We start from the raw sequence: 24307 nt of genomic DNA, 5'->3' as shown, positions 1-24307 counted from the left end.
CCTCTTGAGGATTCATCTGCACACTTCCTACCAATTGGCAGGGAAGTAATTTTAAACAGTTCTCACACTTAGAACATTTTTTTTAATTTTTTTAATAAAAATGTATGAATTTATCATCATTCATTCACTAGACACACACATATACAAAAATTAAAATTATTCAAAAAAAAGCAATGCAAGGTAAAAAAAACTATAATAATATTCAAATATAATAGAACTCAATCAGACCAAAACTGAAAAGTACTTAAACATTTTTCCATATAATTTAAAAAAACATCTCAAGTATAAACAAGACATCAAAGGATGTAATTTTTTTTAAAAGATTTTCAAAACTAATATTGAACAAACAGTCATCTGGAAAAAAATTCTAATTATCTAGTAGACTTCACATAGGCCATTTTTTTTAAAATTTAAATTTCAATACAGTCATGTGACATGATGGAAATATAATCTGAGAAATATGTTATTAGGCAATTTCATCCGTGTGTATTGCAAAGTACCATGCAGAGTGCCAGCTTCTAAGTGCAAACTGAGAAGGTATACATCAATCATCCCTTGATATTAGCCAAATATGCAGTTCAACATGAGATACATGAGGCTACCACTGGCACAGTAGCACACTATTTTACAGTAAATTCTTTTATATAAGGATTGAGCTCTAAAGGATGAAAAGCACAGCATGTTATGATAAGTACATAAAACAGTAACAGTCATTTATCACAGTATCGAGTACTGTACTGTACATAGTTGTATGTGCTTCTTTTGGAAACACACCCTTCTCTCCTTTGATCTCATTGACTCTTCCTTCCCAACCCACTGATGAGTTCCAGCCTAGTCTCTATCTACATTTCTTCCTATAGTTTTAAACACAATCTGTATATAGATTCTTTCCAGATTCTAGCCTGTAACTCTGATCTGTCCCCTTCCCCTCCTGCCACTCCTACCCTTTTGAAACTTTTCTTTCCTATTTCAAATTATCAATTATTCATTTTAGTCATTTTAATCCTTAATTATACTTTCAGTTTCTCACACTAGAGAAACTATTTGGGATTTACACATGTGTGTCCTATTTATTTCACTTAAAAGGATGGCCTCAATATGCATCCATTTAGCTATAAATGTCTCTAGTTTCTCATTCTTTATGGCTGAGTAGTACACCATTTTATTAAAAAAAAAAAACCCACATCTTCTTTATCCATTTTCCAGCTGATGGCCACTTGGGGTGTTTGCAAGTCCACTTAGAACATTTTTTAAGACATATGTAAATAATATAAAAATCATTTTCTGAAAGCATAATAAAGATTACAAGGAGTCAATAATTAAAAGACCAAAATCTCAGGAAAAGAAATTTATAGAAAGTAGCCTCACATTTAGGAATATTATTCTCTAGTAGTGTCTGCGAGTTCCAGAAAAGGTAATAGAGTCACTAAAAAGCAGCAGTGTTTTCAAAATCTTCATTAGCCCAAATTAGGGCAGTTTCTAAAATTCTGAAAGAATCAAGAGTGAAAGAGCAAATTACCCTCAAAAGAGAAACAATTAGACTGACAGCTGATTTCTCACCAAAAATAATTAAGTCAGAACACAGTGGAAACTTATTTCAAGTGCTAAAGAATGTACCTGTGAAATCAAAATACAAAGCTCAAGGAAAACATGTTCAAGAACGATGATGTGTCTGGGATATAGCTCAGTGATACAACACTTGCACAGCATACACGATCCCCAGCACTACAAAAAAGAAAGAAAAAGAAAGAGAAAAAGTGATAGTGAGATAACAATATTTTTTATTTAACAAACGCGAAATTAATTTTTCATCACAAAATAGTAAATATTAAAGTGTTCTTTAAGCAGAAAGAAAATGAACTACATATAGGTTAAATATTAATATTATTAAATATTAAAATATTAAAGTTCTTTAAGCAGAAAGAAAATGAACTACATATAGGCTAATAAAGAAAAACTATATGAAAGTATTATTTTGTAAATATAAATTCATATAAACTTTTAAAAAATATTAGTAACTATATCATATAAAGTTTAAAACATATATATCACTAAATTCTGAAACACAAATGACCTATAAATATGGTATAATTAAATTAAGTAAATGATGCCAAAGACCTTGCATTACTTAGTAAGAGTTTAAGAGAAATTAGGCATTAATAAGTTAAGAATGTATGTTATAGTATGTACAATAATCATAGGAAGAACAGATAATGAGTGTCTATAGTTACAAGATAATTTAATGTGGAAATGGAAACATTTTTAAAAATTCAAAAGGGAACATGGAAAGAGTAAAAATAGAAAATAGGTGAAAATGGAAAATAATTATCAAGGACAAATTTGAAACAAAATATATTAGTTGTATTTAATATAAGTGAACTGTGTACTCCACTTATAAAATCAAAGACTGGTGGGGTGGAAGAATTAAATGTCAATGAATATACACAGTACTCTCTGAAAACATTTGAAGGGGACCAAGAGTTGAGAGAAATAGGTAGGGAAAGGAGAGGTAGGGGACAAAATAAATTGAGATAAGCTATGTTCATGCATCAACTCCCCACAATAAATGTCATTATTATACATTGCAGATATGTACTAATATAAAAACTGAAGTAAGTATAATAGTATCAGACAAGCTAGATTGAAATTCAAGAAGCATTTTTAGGAGGAAAGCTTTTATTTTATAATGATAAAGAAATCAAATTACAAGGAAGAAGAAACAATTTCAAAATTTTATATTTCTAATAATAAACCCTCAAATTCTATAAAACAAAAATATATAAACTTACATGGGGAAAATATAACTCACAATCACTATAAAGGAATTTAACATGCTAAGTAAATACTATAACATTGAGATTGAAAGATCAGTAACAATGTAGAAAATTTGAATAATAGCTTTAAAAATTGACTTTTTTTACATATATAACCATCAAATTGCAAAATATATAACTTTCAATATTATCTAAGGCCATATTTTGAGTCATATAGAAAGTGTCATCAAATTTCAATGGATTTAAATTTTGCAGACCATGTACTCCAAGTACAGTGGAATTGGGTCTGAAATCAAACAAAAACAATATGTGGAAACAACCATTAGAAATTAATGAATATAATTCTAAATAACTCATAAATCCATAGATTAAAGAAGCAAGTACAATGTAAATTGAAAAACATTTATAAATAAATGACAATGAAAATTACCTAAACAAAGCCTTTGTGTGAAGTAACTAAATCAGCATTTATAAGGGATTTTGTAGCATTAAACGTTTCTAATAGAAAGGATGAAATCAAATGCACTAGCATTAAACTCAATTTAAAAAAAAGAGTAAAAGTCAACAAATTAGAAACAAGCATAAAATGGAAAAACAATAGATCTAATTGTTTGTTGAAAGGGCTAAGAAAAATGACAGGCCTTTATAAAACTTACTCAAAATGAAGAAAAAAGGCACAAATAACCAGTAGAAGAATTTTAAAAAGAGAGGTTGAAAAGTTAGTTAAGAAAATATTATGAGTAATTTTAGGCCTACATATTTAAACATTAAGCAAAATGGAACACAGTAAAAAAAAAAGTCAACTAAATGGAAAGAGGAAGATACAGAAAAATGCTACAAGTGCTAAAATGATTATAAATAAACAGCAATGTTCCCATAATAAAACCTGAGCAAATGGGCCATTATAGTTAATTCTTCTAAACATTTAAGGGAGTGGTAATGCTCATCTGAGACAAATTTTTGGAGAAAAAAGAAACAGAGAAAGCTCCAATTCATTTTATGAAGCCAACAGAATCCTGATATGAAACCCAGGCAAAAACATCAGAAGATGAATACTTAACAGCAAGAATTAAGTTGGCTGAAGATAACAAATATTATTAAATGATAACCTTAAAGACCTTTGAAACAGTAACAACATAGTTCTCAACACAGAATTACAAAGTGACTGAGCCTGTAAAGCAGACCATACCAATAATAAATGGAGCTTAGTGCTTACAGGATGTTAAGCTTTTTCTAAGTGCTTTACTCAATTCCAACCACTACCTAAAAAGTGGGTGCTGTTTTAACCCTATTACATATCTCCCTCTCCATTTCCCAATACACTGGGACTCTGGTTTATGGATAACTATCACACCGCACTTTCTCTACACCACGTTGCATCCCTAGGACCGAATAAAAGTAATTGAGACAAGAAGTAATGGATGCCAGGAAGACAGCTTCTAAGTGTGGCCAGAAATTCAGATTTGCAGACTATAATAAGAATTTGCCAGAGAAAGGAACACAGAAAACAAGATTAAGTCATCCTTGAGAATTTCAGCTCCAAAGATCCTCTTCTTTAATTCAATATCTAAAATCATGAAACTGATGGTGGCCTAAACTTCCCCACTTAGAATGAGAAATATGAGGCAAGTAAAAGCACAGCCTGCAGACGGCATTAGAGCTTAATGCTGACTTGCTCTTTCCACGGAGAAGTGTCATGACTCCTTTTAATTTATCACTCTGCAGAGCCATTTGTCCCAGTTCTTGATGTGCAAATCTAGTTGCACATTAATTAAATGTGACACAGTAATGGGGTAGAAGGCAGTTTCCACTGTCTAGGAAAATAAAGATAATTTTTAAGTTTTGCAAAGTGCTTCAAGAGATCCCCCAGAGAAAGGCATGATAGTAAATACAATTATTTATATTATTAATAACAGTACTCTAGATTTATGTAGTGTCTAAGCTTCAAACTGCCAGGAGTATTTTCATCATATTATTTATTTGTGAAATGTCTATAATATGGATTTTTAAAACGTATTTCATAATGTTTCAAGCAGGAGCATAAATTAGAAGACAAAAGATATCCCCAAAATGACAACCATCTCACAGCATGTATCTGGATACTGTATCTCTAACATTAGGAAGTACAAAAGTGGTCACAAGAAGACACAAAGTTGTGTTAGCAACCCAAAGTACCTATCGCTAATGGAAAATATATTTTTATCTATTTTTGTTTGTTTCTTGGTTCAGTTTTGTTCTGTAACATTTTGTCTATTTTTTCTTAGAATTTAATTAGTCTGACTGATGCAATCCTAATGGTGTACATTGTAAATTATCATCAAATTGGAACTAATATATGTCAATTTAACTTCAAATATTAAACTCAAGAAAAACTCAATTAAAATTTAACTGATTAAGAGAATACTGATTTTCTTTAAGCAACTGAACTGCCTGCTATATAAATTAAAAATTTGAAGGTAAAACCTCTATCAATAACTTTTTGTTCTAAAAATATTGCTCATATACTCCTTTTTACTAAAAATAAGCATTTTATAAATAGATTTCAAGTTAATTTTTAAACAGACCACAACTATTAATTTATTTAAAACTTTAAAACAAAATATGTGGCATTTTTCTATACTTTATCTAAAAATTAGAGGCTTGCCTGGTAAACAATTTTCTTGCAAATACTCTCTATTTGAACATCATAGAAGAGTTATTACAAGAAATATGCTAGTGGATCCCAAGGACAGGAAGATGCTGGGACATTAGACAGATTTTTGCTGCAGTACTGCTGTGTAGTAATCCCAGTTTTCTGATCCACAGCACCTTAAAATGGTAAGAATGTGTTTTTCACAGGATTCAAAGTTGCCTATAGCTCTTCTAGGCCTAGCTAAGTTCTGAGCTTGGCTTTAGGTCATGGCATGTGTTCAGGTCATGGCATGTGTACTTTTGTACACATTAATGGTGCAGTGTAGATACACCTGACCTATTCTTCTGAGACTGTTATAGAATGGCACACTGTGAGTAAATATCTCTTCCAGAGAGAGAGGAAGAACTGGGATTGATAACCCAGTTCTACCACTTTGGGGAAATCATCATTCCTGTATTTCTTGAAAAGTAATTTCTGTCTGCCCAATCATGTGTTTTTAAAAAGGCAAACATTTCAGTGTATTATAGTCTGTACCAGGTTATTTCTTGTGAAGTCTAGGAAATAAAAATCTCCTGTAAAGGTTTCCATCTATTTTTTATTAGTACATTTGCAATATATAAGTAACACATGGTAAAGAGCTGATACATATATGTATCACATCTTAATCCTTTTTATTTACATGTAAGTTAAAAACAGCTTTTGGGAAAAAAGAAAATGGTCAGTAAAAAATCAGCTCTTGATATTCAGAGCAGTGATTTCTGAAATATCCTACCCTGAAAATTTATTAATCACTAAATTTATTTCTCTCAATCAAGCACAAAGTTTTCCTATAAAAGTATGGTAAATATAACTGAAAATTTGGTCCTATTTATGACCATAATGAATTAAAAGTATAGCTCTGAAAGCTGGTGAAAAGATTAAATTATTCTGTCAAATATTTTCTATCAAAATTAAGAACCACATGGAAGATAAGAATGATATACATGCAAAAAATGCAAATGAAAACAAGGCTGAGATTCCATCTCACGCCAGAAAGAATGGCTGCTATCAAGAAATCAGCCAATAACAAATTCTAGCTGGGATGTGGGGAAAAAGGAACCATTCTCCACTGTTGGTAGAAGTGTAAAATGGTGAAACCTCTGTGGAGATTCCTCAAAAAACTAAAACTAGAGGCTCTATTCGACACAGATATTCCCCTTCTTGGTATCTTCCCAAAAGTATTAAAGCATCACAGCACAGCAATATATGCACATCCATGTTTATAGCAGCACAGTTTGTAATAGCTAAATCTTGGAAACAGCCCAAATGCCCATCCACTGACAAATAGATAAAGAAGATATGGTTTGTTTATACAATGAAGTACTACTTTGCCATGAAGAAGGATAAGCTCCAGACATTTCTAACTAAATGGATATACCTTGACACCATACTCTTAAGTGAAATACATAGGACACACAAGTTTAAACACCACATGGTTTCTCAGGTATGAGAAACAGAAACTGTAAGTAAGGACCAAAATGTACAATAGATTTTGGAAAATGGGTAGAAAATGTTCAAATGAGAAGGGGAACATGAGAGGGGAGAGGGGGAAAGGAAGGAAGGAACAAGAAAACAAGAGAATAGAAGGAAAAATGGAAACAAAGCTTTTGTAAATAAGGAGGGAAAGAGGGGTTGAAGGGAGGGAAAGGGAATGGGAGAAAAAGAAGCAAGATATATCATGTACAGGAACAAATTCCCTATGATGAATGTTATCATTATGTATACCTAAAATGTACCAATAAAAAAATTTTTATAAAGAATTATATAATGTTCTTTGCTCTTAGAACCAGCTTGTATTGGGCAGAACTATCTTAATTAACAATTGTTAAGTGCTAAAGAATACATTGTATAGTTTATATATGCTCAGGGTTATAGTTTCAGTAAATAATGTAATAAAATTATAAAAAATAGAAAATAGAAAAATAGAAAATACTATTATATATTAAAATAAATCATTCTATCAAAAAAGATCATACTTAAGTTATATAACTAAAAAGATGAACAAAGATGTTTCTTTGGCACATCACACATTTTCATGAAAACATTCCTACTTAATATATCCTGATTCCCAGGGCAAATAATATGTATTCTATTTTATAATTCTTGTCTGCTCTGTGTTTCTTAACTTTAGTTCTAAATGTTTATGTAGTAGTATGATCAGCTATTAAAATTTCTATTAACATTTTAATTGGTATATCACAGATGTAACTATCTTGTAAATGTAAATGATTTCAAATATACCAATCCTCTATATATAGTGTTCCAAACCCCTATTCTGGCTAATTGTAATTCAGCATTTTTGTTTGATTCACTTTTCCTGTATTTTGGGGAGTTTCTAGGCACATCTCTACGAACCTGGGAATTGGCACTTATGTCCTCCTAGGACATCCGTGATCTCTAGAGATAGCCATCTGGAGGACAGAAACCTTGCTGATCAGACACGACCAGCATCACGTTTGCATGCACAGGTGATTCACTGTCATTGCCTCTTACTACTCACAATTCTGGAAAATCATCAAAGTGTGGGCTCCCATGCCAGCTATCTCTGTGAGATAGTTCATAAAAGGAGGCTACAAAAGACTGGGGTTGACTTATGCCTAATTGGTTAAATGACCCAAAACACATAGGCATCCAGCATGGTTGAGCTGTGCTGGGAAAAATGAGCCACCACCGGACTGGTAACCAACAATCGTCTCAATATTTAGTCCAACTGGCCAGTCAAGTACATATGTATTGGTGGGGCTGAGGACTGAACAAACACACACACACACACACACACACACACATACACACACTACTACTACTACTACTGAGTTCCACCCTGAGCCCCTAAAACATATTTCTTTGGTAGGCTTCCTCTTCAGATCCTCTTTTTTTTTTTCTTGATCACAGACAAAACTTGAAGACTACTCCATTCTGTAGAACACTTTTACATACACTTAAATTGTATAAGATCATAGTTTAAAAGTTCATTGATGAGTGGATAGAAATGGAAATGTAGGAAAAGAGATACCTAATACCTAGTTCCAATTATCAATAGTGTTCAAGTCCCAATTTAAGTAGATATATTTAAGGAAAGATGGGTTTAATTTATTTATCAAATACTTTAGATTCAGATATAATTTACCTAAACACCCTGTTATATTCATATTACACATATGTGTACAAGTAAATACCTTCTCAAGATTCCTGAGAACATGTTTTTACCTAATCACTGCTTCACTATGGACATTTTCTTATGGCTCTTAACTTTCATTGTTAAGTGTGACCTAAGTTATTTCTCATATGTTCAGAACAATCATAAGAACATTTTACTTTTATTAAGGCAAATGTCACATCAGATGAGAAACTTAAAGATGTTAAATTTAAAGATGATAAACTTAGGGCTGGGGATTTAGCTCAGTGGCACCGCACCTGCCTTGCAAGTGCAAGGTCCTGAGTTCGATCCCTCATACCAAAAAAAAAAAAAAAAAAAACAGATGATAAAGAGTTTCACATAGGCTAAAAATAAGTTTGACTTGTTAAATGGAATTTATGTGTCTCAAACTTCTAAGTTTTTCTTAAACTCAAATATTAGGTAACCCATTTTGTATTTTTCTTAATGAAATAATTTTACTACTCTTTACTTTTGCAATGGAACAAAATTTTTATTTTACATGTAGCATACAATCCAATGTTTCTTCCATAAGTATTTAGTGATTATCTACTATGTGCTACAGAAGTACCAGGGCAATGTGGGAAACAGCCTAAGCAGAGAAAAATCACATGTGAATAAAACCAAACAAATGGAACTTTCAGCTCTGAAGCCCCCTACCACCTCATGGTGGCTATCTTCTTTCTTCTCCATTTTTCCCCCAAATAAACAGTCCTTTGTTATACAAAAAAAAATGAGCATAGACATTTTACATTATTTAATATAGTTAAGGTTTAGGCTAAGAGGGAAGGTGTGTCAGGATATTGAGTTATTTGCAAGGATAAAGATAAGGTGAGACCTCTAAGAAGTTTGGATTTTTACCTTGAGTACAATGGAAAGTCATTGAATCATTCCCAGTATAAACAGAGAAATGCCATGACTATATTTGCATTTTAGAAAGATTACTAAAGTGTGAGACCAGATTGAGAGAAGAAAGTTCAAGAAAATACTTCAGTTTAAACTTTACATAACCCAAACAAAAGAATAGAGATAAGACTGACCTGAGTGATACTGGAAGAGAGAAGTGAAAACTATCACTGCTGTTTTGTTATGGTAGAATCTGTAGAATTCACTTGGATAATGGGATAAGAGAGAAAAGTCAAAGACAACACCCAGGTTTGGGACTCCAACATGATGTATGCTGTGTGATGCATTAGGATTAATACTACAAAGGGAGCTGCTGTTGGGTGAGGAGAAGGAGCTGTGGTTGGACAAACAGTCTAAAATAAATATGCATTTCTTGGTAATAAATGCACAGTCCTAAGGAGAAATAGCTAATAGGTAAGTAGAAATACCCACAAGGGAATCATCAACATATCCGCCATGTTGGAAGTGCTAGGAGTGGCAAGATACCTCATAGGTTGTTCAAAAGAAATAATAAAGTTAGAACCCCAAAGGCTTCAACACTCTAAAAGAGAATGAAGTAAAGGATAAAACAATGAATATTGATAAATTGAGGCTGGAGACACAGGCAAAACGCCAGGACAACGTGTTGTTTTTTCCAAAATAAGAGTTTATTTCTAGGTTCTTGGTGTCAAATGCTATTAAGAAGCCAAATACAGTATGCCTTACTTATTTGTGGGAACTACATTCCAAGATTCCCAGTGAGTATCTAAAACCCAAGAGAGTACTGAGATGTGTATATATTTTTCTATGTCTACATACCTATGATAAAATTGAATTTATAAATTATTCATAGTAATAGATTAACAATAATAATATACATATATTTTTGGTACCAGGGATTGAACTTGAGACATTCCATTTGCGAGGCAGGCAGCAGAACCACTGAGCTAAGTCCCCAGCCCTAATAATAATAAAATAGAATAATTATAACAATTTCCTGTAATAAGATATGTGAATGTGATGTCTCTCAAGGTATCTTTTGTGCTGTGCTGTACTCGTCTGGCTTGTGATGACATGGAATGATACACTCTGTATGTGATCAGATAAAATGAGGCCAAAGACATAGGCCTTGTGCTTTAGCATTAGATTTCTACTGAACTTCTACCCAGATCCCCAGGAAGCCTGCCTGCATAGCCTGATGAAATCATTCTCCATCCCACCCAGGATGTGAGTCATCACTTTGTCCCTGCTGTGTATACTATCCAGCCATTAGTCATTTCACAGCCACATCATTTATCAGATCAACTGTCATTGCATCACAGTGCCTGTGTTCAAGTAAGTCTCACAATGTTGTGCGATTTAAAACTTATAAATTGTTTATTTCTGGAATTTTCCATTTCATACTTTGCACCTCAGTTGACTGTAGTAACTGAAACAGCAGAAAGTAAAACCACATAGAAGAATAGACTACAATACTATGAAGGATTAGAGTGTATTCATCTGTTATATTTAATAACATGGATTTTATGAAAGGAATATTAATGAAGCTGTATGCACAGAAACTAGATTGAAACAGCTTGAAGAATGAATGGAAAGGAAAGTAGACCCAGGAGATGAGTTCCACACTGATGTTAATGGGAAGGACAACAAGGAGAGTCTCAGTCAAGGAAGAAAGAGCCTGTAGCAAGTATGCCACACAAAAATCATAATTACTTTGTTGTGTTATTTTATAATTTTCATCTTGATCATCTTCAATACAAGCATATGCTTCAGAAGACTTACAAGCACATGCAAAAAAATAAAAATCTCTCCAAGGTATTAAAAATCTCTCCAAGAGATTAAAAATGCCTCCAGGAAATCCTGAAGTGCTTTGACACTGTTGTCCACTCTAATAGTCCTGTGTCTATGTTATTTGATAATAAAAACCTCAAAATAATAATTTCAAAGGGCTTCAGCTTTACCAATGAAGTTAGTACCTAAGTGAAGTAGATTGCTGAACAACTATTTACATCATTATAAATCTCATTTACTTAAACTCCAGCCCCAGATTATACATGGACTTTCAAATATGTCTTCTATTCAAAATGATGTTTTACCTGATGTCTTCATTAGCCATGAAAGTATTTTCTAATTGTGTAAATTTCTGCAAAAGAACCCCAGTCCTATTACATACTAAGAGAGAGCTTCATGTATTAATTCATTCATCAAATACATTCATTCAGTAAATCTCTTTTAAGGGCTATTTTGTATCATGTACTAAAATAGAGTTGGGATTTGATAGGTAAATTGGCTGTCAGAAAGTTTAGAATCTATTGGCGGAAGAAGTAAATTCAAGTCTGACAAGTTTATTTAGTCCAATTTGAGGTTTATGGAAAAATATGGGTGGTTAGAGGATATAATCTCATGAGTTTGTTGGAATAGATAAAACCATAATTATAAAAATCACCTTAATTTTACATGACTCTATATAGGAATAAATCAAAGTAGTCAAGCCATAGAAAATTATTTTAATGAAAGATACTCATTATAGTTATTGGTAATTACCACAAAGGAGAAAACAAAATGTAATATTAAAAGCCAAAAAAATGGTATGTGGCAGAAATAAAATGTGTGGTTGATTGGATTTTCTGGTTAACTGAGCATTAAGAGTTTTTACTGCAATGTCTAATTTAAAATTTTTTATTGTATTTTAATTGGCTAGAAAACTCTTACTGTTTCTATTGTGAACATAACATTCATGAGGATATATTCTCAACACTTTTTCAAACAAGTGGAAGAGAAACCAAAGCAAATATTTTAAATAAATAGAGGGATGCTTTAAAGTTCTTTTTAGATACGTTCATTTACTTCTTTCTCAAATAGGCTCTCTACTTGCTTTTCTGTTATTTCACTGTTGACAATTATTGAAGCATAAGGAAATTTTAAAACGGAATCTATTCCTCATTGTAAATCATCCCAAAGGACTTGGTTTTAGCTGTCATTTTACCAGAATATGTTATTTAAAGTGAGGTGGACACAACACACGCAGTTTGTAAACAAATTTCCTGCTGATGCCTTTAACGTGTATTACATTTTCATTAGTTGCTGATGGAGATAATAGTCGGGAAGTAAAACTATCTGATTCTTTGGACTAAATGATAATTGCTTTCCTTTCATAAAGAGTAAATCAGCTCCTTTTCTTCATTAATATGGGATGTGTACATTTCTACAAGAGATCTTCTCTATTAATGAATGAGGGAATGATAGTTATAATTCAGGTACACTGGTACAACTGATATAGATAATGTGTTAGGTTTTGTTCCAAAGTCCCTCACCAAGTTTTAAAGACATTTAAATTTTTGAAAGCAGTATGAACATTTCTTCCTTCTTTTTTGTCCTTAAGAAATATTATTGGCCCTATGTACAAAGATATTATTGAGTTTATTAGCATTGTTTTCCAAAAAATGTTTTAAAGTAACTTTCAACAAAATCCATGTAAAATAGTTTAGTAAAATAAATTGTGTGACTCTTATCAAAAAGGAAGTACAAGGATAGAAGGGAATGGGATTAATATGAGAAAATGGAAAAATAGGAACAAAATCTTTGTAAATAAGGAGGAATGGAGGGGTTGAAGGGAGGGCTGGGCAAGGGTGAAAAATAAGAACCAAGATGGAATTTGTAAAGGTGCAAATTTCCAATGATGAATGTCATTATATTGTATACCGAAAATGTACCAATGATTAGAATGAATAATCGATAATGTAAAATAGGAAGAAAAGGTCCAAAGGGGTAGGGGTAATGGGAGGGGCAGGGGAAAGGAAAGAGGGGAAAGGAAAAAATGATGAGAAATGGAAAAAATGGAAATAAAGTCTTTGTAAATAGGGAAGGGTGGAGGGGGTGAAGGGAGGGCTAGGAATGGGGAAAAAATATGAACCAAGATGCATTATGTGAAGGTACAATTTCCAATAAGAAATGTAATTGTGCTGTATACCTACAATGTACCAATAAAAGAATTTAATACCAAAAAAAGGAAGTACAGTTATGTGGGAAGAAAGAAAATTCAAAAAAGAAAGTTCTTATATTTTACTTGATAAAGAAACCATGCAATGGATACAACTAATGAAATAATAAGCCAGGGATGGCAGCGCACATACCTGTAATCTCAGCACTCTGGGAGACTGAGGCAGGAAGATAGCAAATTCAAGGCCACCCTGGGCAATTTAGCAACTTACTGAGACCTTGTCTCAGAATGAAAAACAAAAAAGCTGAGGATGTACCTCAGTGGGAAAGCCCTGGGTTCAAAGTCCAATACAGAAGGAAGGAAGGGAGGGAGGGAGGGAGGAAGGAAGGAAAGAAGGGGGGGTGAGAGAGAGAGAGAGAGAGAGAGAGAGAGAAGTAGCAGCTATACAGGTTAAACATAAAACAATTATTTCATAATTATATAATTCCTTTAAAATGAAGACAATTTATCATTGATTTAAATTCTTATCTTATCTCTGGGTTCTAGTACCACTTTTTAAAGAGTTAATGTACTTCCTTAAGTAAAAATGTCCGTGATTTTGTTTCTCTGGATACAAATAGTATCAAATTCTTGTACAAATCTAAAGATTTGTTGATTTTTACATGGTAAAAATTAAAAGTAGTGGATTACATTTAAAAGCAAGCTTAGCAAATTTCTCTAACCAAATACAAACTCTAGCTATATCTCAAGTAGGTTCTGCCCCAGGACATCTGAAATCATAATATTTTACAGATGGTGAAATGCCTGAAAGTGCTTTTGTGGTATAATATAAAATAATAAAGAAACAAAATATATTCATGAGAAAATGCATTTCTAAAAGTGGGACTGAACGTGGATGGCAACTTTTAAAAATTAATCTTTTCTTTCCACATGTGGAAAAGGGCATACAAGAGCACATGCGAGTGAAAATTTGAATAGAACCTTAACAAAAGAAAAAGATAAAAGTGCTTAGATTTTCCTTTCTTAATACTTTTCGTCTTAAGAATACATAAATAAAAGAGTGTTCAAAAGTGTGGGCTAACTTACCCACAGTCCAAAGTTCCTAACTTACCTTGGACCCTTCTAGTTGGTCCCATTGGACAGGTTACTTCACCTCCCTCCTCTCCATTTTCCTTACCTATAAAATAACAGTAGGATGAAACATAGAGCATTGTGTAGAGGAGTAAATAAGCTTTTGCTCTTAGAATAGTGCTCAGCATATAGCATTTTTACAATAAACACTAAGGTTTTTTAATATAGGAAATTATAAATTAAAAGATAATGAGAGAAATAACAACAGAACTGGATAAGAGGTTGCTTACTGGAATGATACTGCCCAGCTGGTTTCTGGAGATGAGGAGGGTTTTCCTGACTAGGAAGGAAGGAGAATGAGGTACTTGCTACTGTCATTTAGTAAGTAGAGGCAGGAGGGGTTAAGGTCCTGCAATGAGTAGGAGAATACAAAATGATCAACTGTTTTTCCCAAATGTCACTAGCTCCTTGGGTGAGAAATGTTGCTATAGGAATTCAGCTCTATCATGAGTGGAAGGTCTCTCTCTACAAAGCTGTTTAAAAGAGAAACCATGTTGAGACCAGAGATTGAGTTTCTGTTTACTGATATGATTATATCCCAATTATTATCTAATTACATTTATGAAACACCTTAATTGCAAGGAAATGAGCAAAGCATCCTTAGCAAATTAGTTACTTACTATCAGAAACCCAACACTTTAACTGGTAAATTGTCTTAGCCATCATCAAAATTATTTAATTTTAGGAAAACATGTCTTGACAAATAAAGTAAAAGAAAGATCTTTTAACATGTTAAAATAGTTTAAATGGTATGAGAGAGAAGAATACAGGCAGGCATTTTTGTACAATTCATGTCAGCTAGTTCTCAGAAATAGTTTTTGTCCATCACCTGTGAGTCAAGACAGCAAATTGCTGTTTACAGTAGTGACCACCCCTGCACTCTGACTTAGTATGTCACCGGGGTTCAAAGATAAAACTTAAGCCATCTGGCTTTCTGAAATAAAGTAGATCAACAAATAGAACAAAAATATTTTGAGAGGATAATATTTTAAATAATCTTATATACAAATTGGCATAAGGACTAAAATAATATTTCCTAAAAAATATAGTATTTGTGTTGTGTGAATTATTTTATAATCTCATTAACTGAGCAAATGAACTATTATTTCTCCTGTTACCAAAACTTACAAGAACAGTTGGTGGCTCTAATTTAAAAGCAAAGAAATAAACATTTTCATAATTCTATGGATAAGTAGGTTAAAAGTAAACTGAGAGGGAGAAAATAGTTGTCATTTCATGTTTTCCAGTATGTGAAGCTATTCTTCCAGGAAAGACCTTTTTTTTATAAAAGGTCAATTCCAGGAAAAATCCAGGGCTTTGTTCAATACAAATACAATATGAGAAACAAAACCAGCCACACAAGTGACTTTGAATCTTAAACTTTTAAAGTTTTTAGTAACCATAATAAATAAGCTACAGAAAACAAGTAAAATTCATTATCTAGTTACTAAACTATAAAATATGTATTTGCTTTATCCAAAAATAATATTTAAATGCAATTGATGAGATTCCATGTCAGTACACATTAGCAATTTGGACTGTCGAAATAACCACCTGTGACTAAGGACAATAATTATATTGGATACTACAGAGCCTAGGTTTCTTCATCCTCTACCAACTCTTTCTAAATGCTTTGTCACAATGTGGACAGTTTGAATCGAGATATGCTTTCAATATAAAATACACACTGATGTTGAAGACAACATAAAAAAGAGTATGAATATATCAACAATTATATATTCATTACCTCTTGAAATCATATTTTGAGTATAAGAAACATGTTATTAAAATTAAATAATTTCACCTGTTTCTTTTTAGTTTAATTTAAAATGGCTATCCTTCATCTTTTTTTAAACAACCATGCCTTCAGTACAAAAATAGAGAATGAAAAACCAAATATTTACCAAAAGCTTCTCAACTACAGCACATTATACCTGTCTCTCACACCAAGTTGCTCACTTTATAATAAAAAATAAAATATATATGAAAATAACTATATAATGTAGAGTATGATGAATAAAGTTTTACATAATGTCATATGGCCCATGTCTTAAAAAAGAATTGATAATGTATCCTCTTTCTTCTATGTCACATTACTCTCAGTTCATATAGATTCACCAAATTATTTCACCCCATTGAATGAATTAGTGCCAGTGGGAATTAATCTTATTTCCAAAGTAGTTAAATAAAATCTAATATATTCCTCATCTTAATAACCACATAAAACTAGGAATTTTGAAACAAATTTTATATGATTAAAATCAAAAACCTTAAAACTCAATTTAGCGAACATTCCTAAAAAACAAAAGAAAAAATCTTTAGAAATAATTTATTCACAAAGAAATTGTGATGGCTTTATTGTTCATTATTTACCATTTCTCTAATTAGATGGCAGAAGATTTCTATGGTAAAAGAGTATAAAATTCAACAGAAAAATTTCAGTGTAAGTAATTCCTCCTCCTGCCAAGTTTTTAATATCTCCTTTTTGCTACTGCATATGTATTCCATTCTGGCCTATTAAATATGCTTCAAAATAAGTGAAGAAAAATACTGCATACAGTTTTACTGTGCTGTTTTTCAGATTTCAATATATGTGAGATAGATATATGTGAATATCTGTGTTTTATTTAAGTAATTCATTTGAGAACTAGAAGAAATGAAAGGATATGCTTGCATCTTATACAAGTAAGGAGACCACTTGAGAACCCAACTTGGGGTTAAAATGCCAAACTCTACAACTAGGATACATTATTGTACTTGAACTGCAAAAGGCCAGCTGGACTCACCCTGCTGAAATTCCCCACATGATTACTTCCATCAAATAAGTGATGCTTAAGGTGTATGTTATTTGAGATGTACTGAATTTCCCAAATTACCTAGGCAGTGGGCATGAATAAGAAAGAGATCAGCTCAATTATGTGAGTAGAAGGCAGAGCTTCCCAAAGTAGGGAGAGGGAGAGATGTAAACTGAGCTGTGAGGAAGAGGTTTCTTTGAGAGGCAGGAGGGCTTAGCAGTGGAGCATGGCTAGGAGCTCAGTTGAGTCCACAAGAAAATTCTCTACATGGGGTTTATCCTTCTTGTACTTTACCATTTGAATAAGGAAACAGCACTATTTAGCAAACAGTTTGAAATGTGCTATACATTTCCTTTACCTCCAACCCTTCAGGAAAACCTAACATGTCTGCCCATCCTTCAGTGATGGTGACTGGGATGGGATGGAAAAGACAAATGTGGCCTCCTCACTTTCTCTTCCTCTCTCAAGGCCTATGCGATGCAAAAGGAGGGCCTTCTGCTGAAAGGACTGGTAGGCAGGAGGAGTTAGGGTAGACAGCATGAAGGAAGAATGGAAGGAAGAGCAGAAGAGTAAGGCCCCAGTGAAGTTAGGAACAGCATGGATGCACACAAGCCATTGGGGAGATCCATAAATGAGTCTGAAACAATCCTTTTATTTCCCACATGTCATCAGGAGGGTACTTTCATTAGGCAGAGATGATGATTTAAGAGGGATGCTGTAAAAGCTGTACCTCATTTGTACAATTGTTATCCCTTTGAAGGACAGGTAACAATCAAGAAGTTGCTCTTAAATAAAATAGATCTAGGTTTGCACCCCATATCTACCTCCAAAAAATGAACTGAGGAAAGTATCCTCACTTGGATTTCCAAAAGCAAAATGAAATGTCATTAAAATATCCTTCAAAGTAGTGAAAAATAAATTATATAAACTGTATTGTTTCCAGTAAAACGTCTAACAAATTTTCAGTATCTAATGTTAGCTAATGAATGGCAAAACTACTCATTGAACCTATATTTTCTAAATATAAGTCAAGTCTTCTTCAAATGAATCACTTTGCCTCTTATCTAATTTTTTGTCATTTTGTATATGTATACTGCATATTTTAATCAGGTATAATGTGATGTTTCAATACATACATATAGCAGGTAATGATTAAATCAGGGTAGTTAGTACACCAGTCATGTCATGCATCTATCAGTTCTTTGTGGGGTGGCAATTTATAAGCTCCTCTACTAAATATTTTCAAATATATAATATTTTTAATTATAATCATCCTCCTTTAATGTGCAATAGAATATTGGAATCATTATTCCTATGTGTACCTCTTTATTCAATATCTATTAACCAATAGATGTAGAATATCTTATTGGAAAAGTGTTAGCATAAAACAACAAATAGTGCGATGTTCTCCTGGGAAAATGAGCCTTCCCATTATCTCTGAACTGTTTTTACTAGGCACCCTATTTTCATATATAAGTAAGAACATGTATTTTTAATTAATCACTAATAATTATGAAGGGTTTTATATAACAAACTATTTTTGGAGCACTATATCTACCTGTATAAATAGAAATGAACATAAATTTTTGTTTCAAAACAAAATATATAATGCATCATTTTGACTCTGCACTGAATGACATGACTTAAAGAAGAGCCCACTTGTAGTTGTAGCATCTCTTTTTCTGGATACATACCCAAGTTTTAGTAACTTTTTACACTGTCTATGCACCTGAGAAATTGGTACGATTTAAATGATAGAAGTGGAACTAGGCTTTGATGAAAAATATTTTGAATGCTTTCTGAACTGAATATTGCAATGAATGAATACAGCCAAATTCTGCCAATTTTTTAAAATGAAGTTTAGTATGAAAATTTAATTCTCAAGATTATGTCTTTGTGAAATTAGAATTAAAGAATGAAAAACCCTTGCAGAAAATATTATCACTGCTGTGTGGTCATTTTACTGTCTGCATATTTTATTTCTTTTACATGCCAGCCCTTTAGAAGCTGAAGAAGGAAAATTGCGAGTTCAAGCCCAACCTGGCCAATTTAGCCACTTAGGGAGACCCTCTCTTAGAATAAAAAAGTAAAAAAGGGCTAGAAATGTAGCTTAGTGTGAAGGCCTTAGATTCAATCACTAATACCACAAACAAACAAATAAATCTTTAAAAATTCTGTCTGCTCTAAATCCATAATTATCTGATATACCAGCATGGATTTTCTCATCTCGTCACTCCATGCCTTCTTCTGTACTCAAAATACAGAGTTCTTATTGTTTGTTAAAATTGCCACTTTTAACGACTTTGTGAGAGCTCACTGCTTGTGTTCCTTTCTGAATTCTCCGGGGACTCTCAGGTTCCTTCCTAGCTACTCTTCATTCTCCCAGGCACTATTTTCTTATGGCTTCATTTCCTTCTCAGCTCTCTCTTTCTTAAAAAACTCAAGAATTCCATACTGAGGAATGTCATGTAAATGTCATGAGAGGACTCCATTCTTCTAGTTGTTAAAGGATGGGCACACAAAAATAGAGAAACCTCTCTACTTAATGCACAACTTGGCATATGGTCAAGCTTTTGAAGATTGTTGCACTGCCATAAATAGCATACCTATGTATCATGACTACCCAAGTCTTCTGTTTTAAGAACTAAGGTTTTGAACCAGGAACTTATTATAGAGTGGTTTTCCACGCCACTACTTCCATCAAGCTACTTCCAAGATCAAGAACTGCTTATGTTTCCATTCAAAGGACAAAATCTTCAGAGTATTATTTAAAACACACTCTTTGCCCCTAAACAGGAAGTCCAAATCCTCAATAAGATTTATGAAACATAATCTACATAATCTTTTCCCTTTTAAAAATATTTCCAATTTCACACACTGTCACTTTCTCCTGTCCACACCATGCTTCTACTCTAGATGCTCTCTCTAACCTTTCTCATGTTTAAACCTAAGAAAACTCATCCTTTTTCCTCAAAATCTATCATCTAGTTTACTCTTCCTCACACTTCACGCTCATACTGAAAGTTTCTTTCTTCTGTAGTATTCTGTAATATGCAAGCACTTCCCACACTCCGTATGTGAACAGTATGTTTTTCTCTCATAGTACTTAGCACAAGGCAAATAAGTGTACGTTTTCTTATATTTAAAGTCAGTCTCCTGGAGTAGATACCAGTTATTTACATTCTTTTTTTTCTCCTCAAGTATGCAAAGCCTCAGGGCTATTGCACTTTCCCTGAAACTGGAAATTTCTCCTTTCAGAAATCTGTTCCTTGTGTTCTGTGTTCCAATGCCAGCTCACCGAGATTTCCCCTGAACATGACACATAAAATAGTTCCTCTTCCATTACTTATTATTTATTTTATTCTGCTTTGACTTTTTCATAGTAGTTATTATCTTCTAAAGTTGTATATATTTTTTCTGACCTTTTCACTGTGCTTCTACAAATAGAATAAACTTCCTATGAGTGGGACCTATTTTTTCACTGCTATTTCTGCAGCATCAATAATAATGCTTAGTATACAGCACACACTAAATACCAAAGCTGTGCAGTGTGTGACCAGATTAACCACACCTTCTCTTTCATGTTTCTGGGCTGAATGCTTGTGCAAAAGCAAGATATTAAAAGATTAACTGAATGTGAGTTTAAATTCATATCCCGTATTCATATCCTGTTTAAATTCATATCCTGTATTCACAGTGAATTTCTTGCATCGAATTGGAATACTTACTTTATTTTCAGCATTATTTTACAAATCAATGCACTGTGTTTGAGAAATTGATTCATTTTTTGAGCTGAAGCTATAATGAATCATGTCAGTAATAAAAACAACGGCTAAAATCCAAACTTTAACGTCATGCAAAAGAACTGAAAGCAGGTTTACTTCAGATGAATATGTTAGTTAAGATAAATTACCAATTAAGTGTCTGAAACCCATGTGCAGCATTTAAAATATTGCAATTATTAAGAGAAAGGTATTTTGTGAAATTATAATCTCATAGTTCAGATAACAAGGGGTATATAAACACAAATTATTTCAGCTTCTTTTCTTCTAATGTGACCAAAATATGTGGGCCATTTATGAGATGACTGAGAACAGCCAGTAGTTTCACACATTGCAATGGAACTTTTTAAAAATAAAATAAAATGTAAAAATAGCAAAAGCCCATCTCAGATCAGCCATCCATGTCTCATCATCTCAGGTCTTGCATATGTTCTAGACACTAGTGTGTTTGTCACTTGTTCTATCAGGATATTCAATCAGCCACTTCAAGCAGATAACTAATTGTTGCAGAGCAACCTGTTGGCAAAGTATAGATTGAGTTTAGATGGACAGGCCTCCTTAAAGACTAGTTTACTGTAGAATTAGTGAAAAGTAGGGAAATATAGGTAGCTAAGCTTCAAAATGGAGAAAAGAACTGTAATATTTCTTCCAGACCTAAATTATTTCATAGAAAAAAAATTAATAAAATATATAAAACAATCTTAACCAAGCATTTCTCAGTGCATTTATAGTCATTATATCCATATATATAATTATTCACTCAAAAATAATTGACTGATCACTATGTAGCAAGGAATCCAAAACTAAATAAGGTCACCCCTGTGTGTGAAGATGCATCCATAGAAAAGCTCTCCTAAAATACCTATTTTTTTGCAGAAAAATGCATAATTGATGAAACATACAGGATTTACTTCTATATGTATGTATAAAATGGTCTGGGGATTATGAATAATCTCATAATCTTTCCTCCTTTACAATTTAAGGTATAATTCTTTCTTCCTTTGCAATTTAAAAGTTCTCATGGGAATGCAAATGTCCAAAGGGATTAATACAGCGATAACACTAAATCTACTCTGATGCATTCATTCAGTGTCAGCACCATAATTACCATCAACAGCAAGGTTCTTCACATGTACCTCAGGAAAGATTGACAGACTACAAGAGCTGATCCAGGATAACCTAATCAGGAGGCAACTGGCAAAAAGCTATAGCTCACCATATTTATTCAAAGTGGCTTTTGATAGACATCTGAACCAGTAAGAAAATCAGATCTCCTCTATGTACACTTCATTTAAAAGTTGATGAGTCCCCACAATTGCCAATATCCTATCACAAAACTTTATCGTTAAGTATTAAAATAGCCTTTGAATTTCACTGAGATACCATGAGTGATTAATTATACTGTTACTTTTACTTTTCTTTTTTAAAAGGTTAGAAACTATAGTTTATCAATTAAAAATAAATCAATACAACAAAAGATTTACAGTTATTATTTGCAAATAAAATACCTTAATATAATGGCTATTTAAAAAGACAAGAATGGATTTTAATAATTCACTGCATAAATATTCCAATGTGATTTAAGTGGCACATATTTGAAAGGTAGCAGCTCTTGCAAAAGCAGTAAGGAGAATAACATTGCTAATGGTGTGATGGATATGTGGAACATCTACTTGAATGTTTTAATGGCAGCAGTTTGCAAATGGAATGCATTAGTGCTTAAAACACTAATAAATTCAAGTTTTTAACAGGAATACAAACCTGAAGTATCCTCTTTGCATATGCATAGTGCAAGTGATTTAGGGAAGACAAGGTGACATTATATACCTTTTCTGCCTGTAAGATGCTGCTAGCTAAATGAAGCAAATACTGTGCTAGTGTTACCTGTCTGAGATAAATTGAGGCACATCCAATAGTTGTGTGCTTTCCAACAACAAAAACACATCAAGGAAAGTTTTAAATTACTGCTTTTCAATTTTGCTTGAATACATTTGAGTAAAAATAAATTACTCCTTTTCTTTATCCCAATTTTACTGGGAAAGGGGATATCCAAGAGAAATTGCTTTTATATTACCAAATAATGAGTAGATTGTTCCATAAATTAATTTTTTAAAAAATTTTTACCTGACTTTTACTTGAATTATAAAGGAATAGGAAATACTAGACTTTATCTCCCATGAAAAAAAAATTTAAACCTATTAAAAATGTATGAAGTTTTTGTTTTCAAGCACTATTGTTTTCAATAAGTAATGTAGGATTGTCATATTTGAGAGAAGAAAAACACCACTGATAGATTCCCTTCCACTTCAAATAGCCACTGTATATGTAATGGCCTCCTTCTCCTTCCCATAATGCCCCACTTCCCGCCACAAGCTCCCCTTCTTCCCACAATTCATTGCATTCCCGCTTAAAATCCAACCCCAAGATGGCTTCCTTCCTGCCGAAACTGGTTTTCTTCTACCCATGATGCAGTGTTTCCCGCCTAAACCTAGACCTCAAAATGGCTTCTCCCGCCAAAAGACAACCTTCTTCTTCCCAATATGCCCCTCTTCCCACCAAAAGAGTAACCTGATATTCACTCCCTTCCTGGCAACTAGTGATGTCACAAGTTCCTCCAATCCCTTGGTGACATGCCTTGTAAACCCTCCAATCCCTCACCGTCATACCTCCCAATCGCCACCCAACCTCTATAAAGGTGCTCCAGCCCCTGCCACGTTGCTGGACTCTTTGTTCAGAGGCAGCCTGGAAGCTTGTCCCTTCTCCTTAATAAAGGCTTGTTGTGGTACTAGTCTGGTCTTGATTTTCACCTCTTTTACCTGACAACCACAAAAATGACCCCAATGATTGTCCCATGGTCACCGTGGCATTCTACCTGGAAGCATTTTTCTACTAAAAGGCAAGGAAGGGGAGCCTAAGCTGAGTATAGGATCTCAGTGAAATGAGGAGTGCAAGACAGAAGTTCCAGGTGTGTGGAAGTAACTGGAAGTGGCAGGTTAGTTTATCTAGAACAGATAGGCAAGATGGAGGGAGTGCAACAAAAGGCTGCACAGGGTAACCAGGGTCTATGCACACACCCACTGGACACACTAGAGTCAGGCAGCTCTGGGAGACACTGAGTCTGCAGCCCACATACAGAAGAATGACAGCATTTTGGTCATTTGAGAGCAATGAAGGC

At 33.2% G+C, this 24307-nt stretch overlaps 1 long non-coding RNA gene across 1 annotated transcript in view; it reads right to left on the bottom strand.

Moving 5' to 3' along the window:
• Window positions 1-398: 398 nt before the first annotated feature.
• LOC110350753 (uncharacterized) overlaps window positions 399-24307 on the bottom strand; it is a 238657-nt gene continuing 214748 nt past the window's right edge. The window contains exons 4-6 of the long non-coding RNA XR_002397584.2: window positions 14536-14601; window positions 1618-1725; window positions 399-1487 (exon numbers count right to left, since the gene is read on the bottom strand). This is a non-coding gene — a long non-coding RNA (uncharacterized LOC110350753). The remainder of the gene's footprint in view (window positions 1488-1617; window positions 1726-14535; window positions 14602-24307) is intronic.

The sequence above is a fragment of the Heterocephalus glaber genome, unplaced genomic scaffold (genome assembly GCF_053883595.1).
Source record: "Heterocephalus glaber isolate CG9 unplaced genomic scaffold, H.glaber_assembly_v1.0 deba00000901, whole genome shotgun sequence".
Lineage (NCBI taxonomy): Eukaryota > Metazoa > Chordata > Mammalia > Rodentia > Bathyergidae > Heterocephalus > Heterocephalus glaber.
This window is presented reverse-complemented; position numbering and strand designations above follow the sequence as displayed.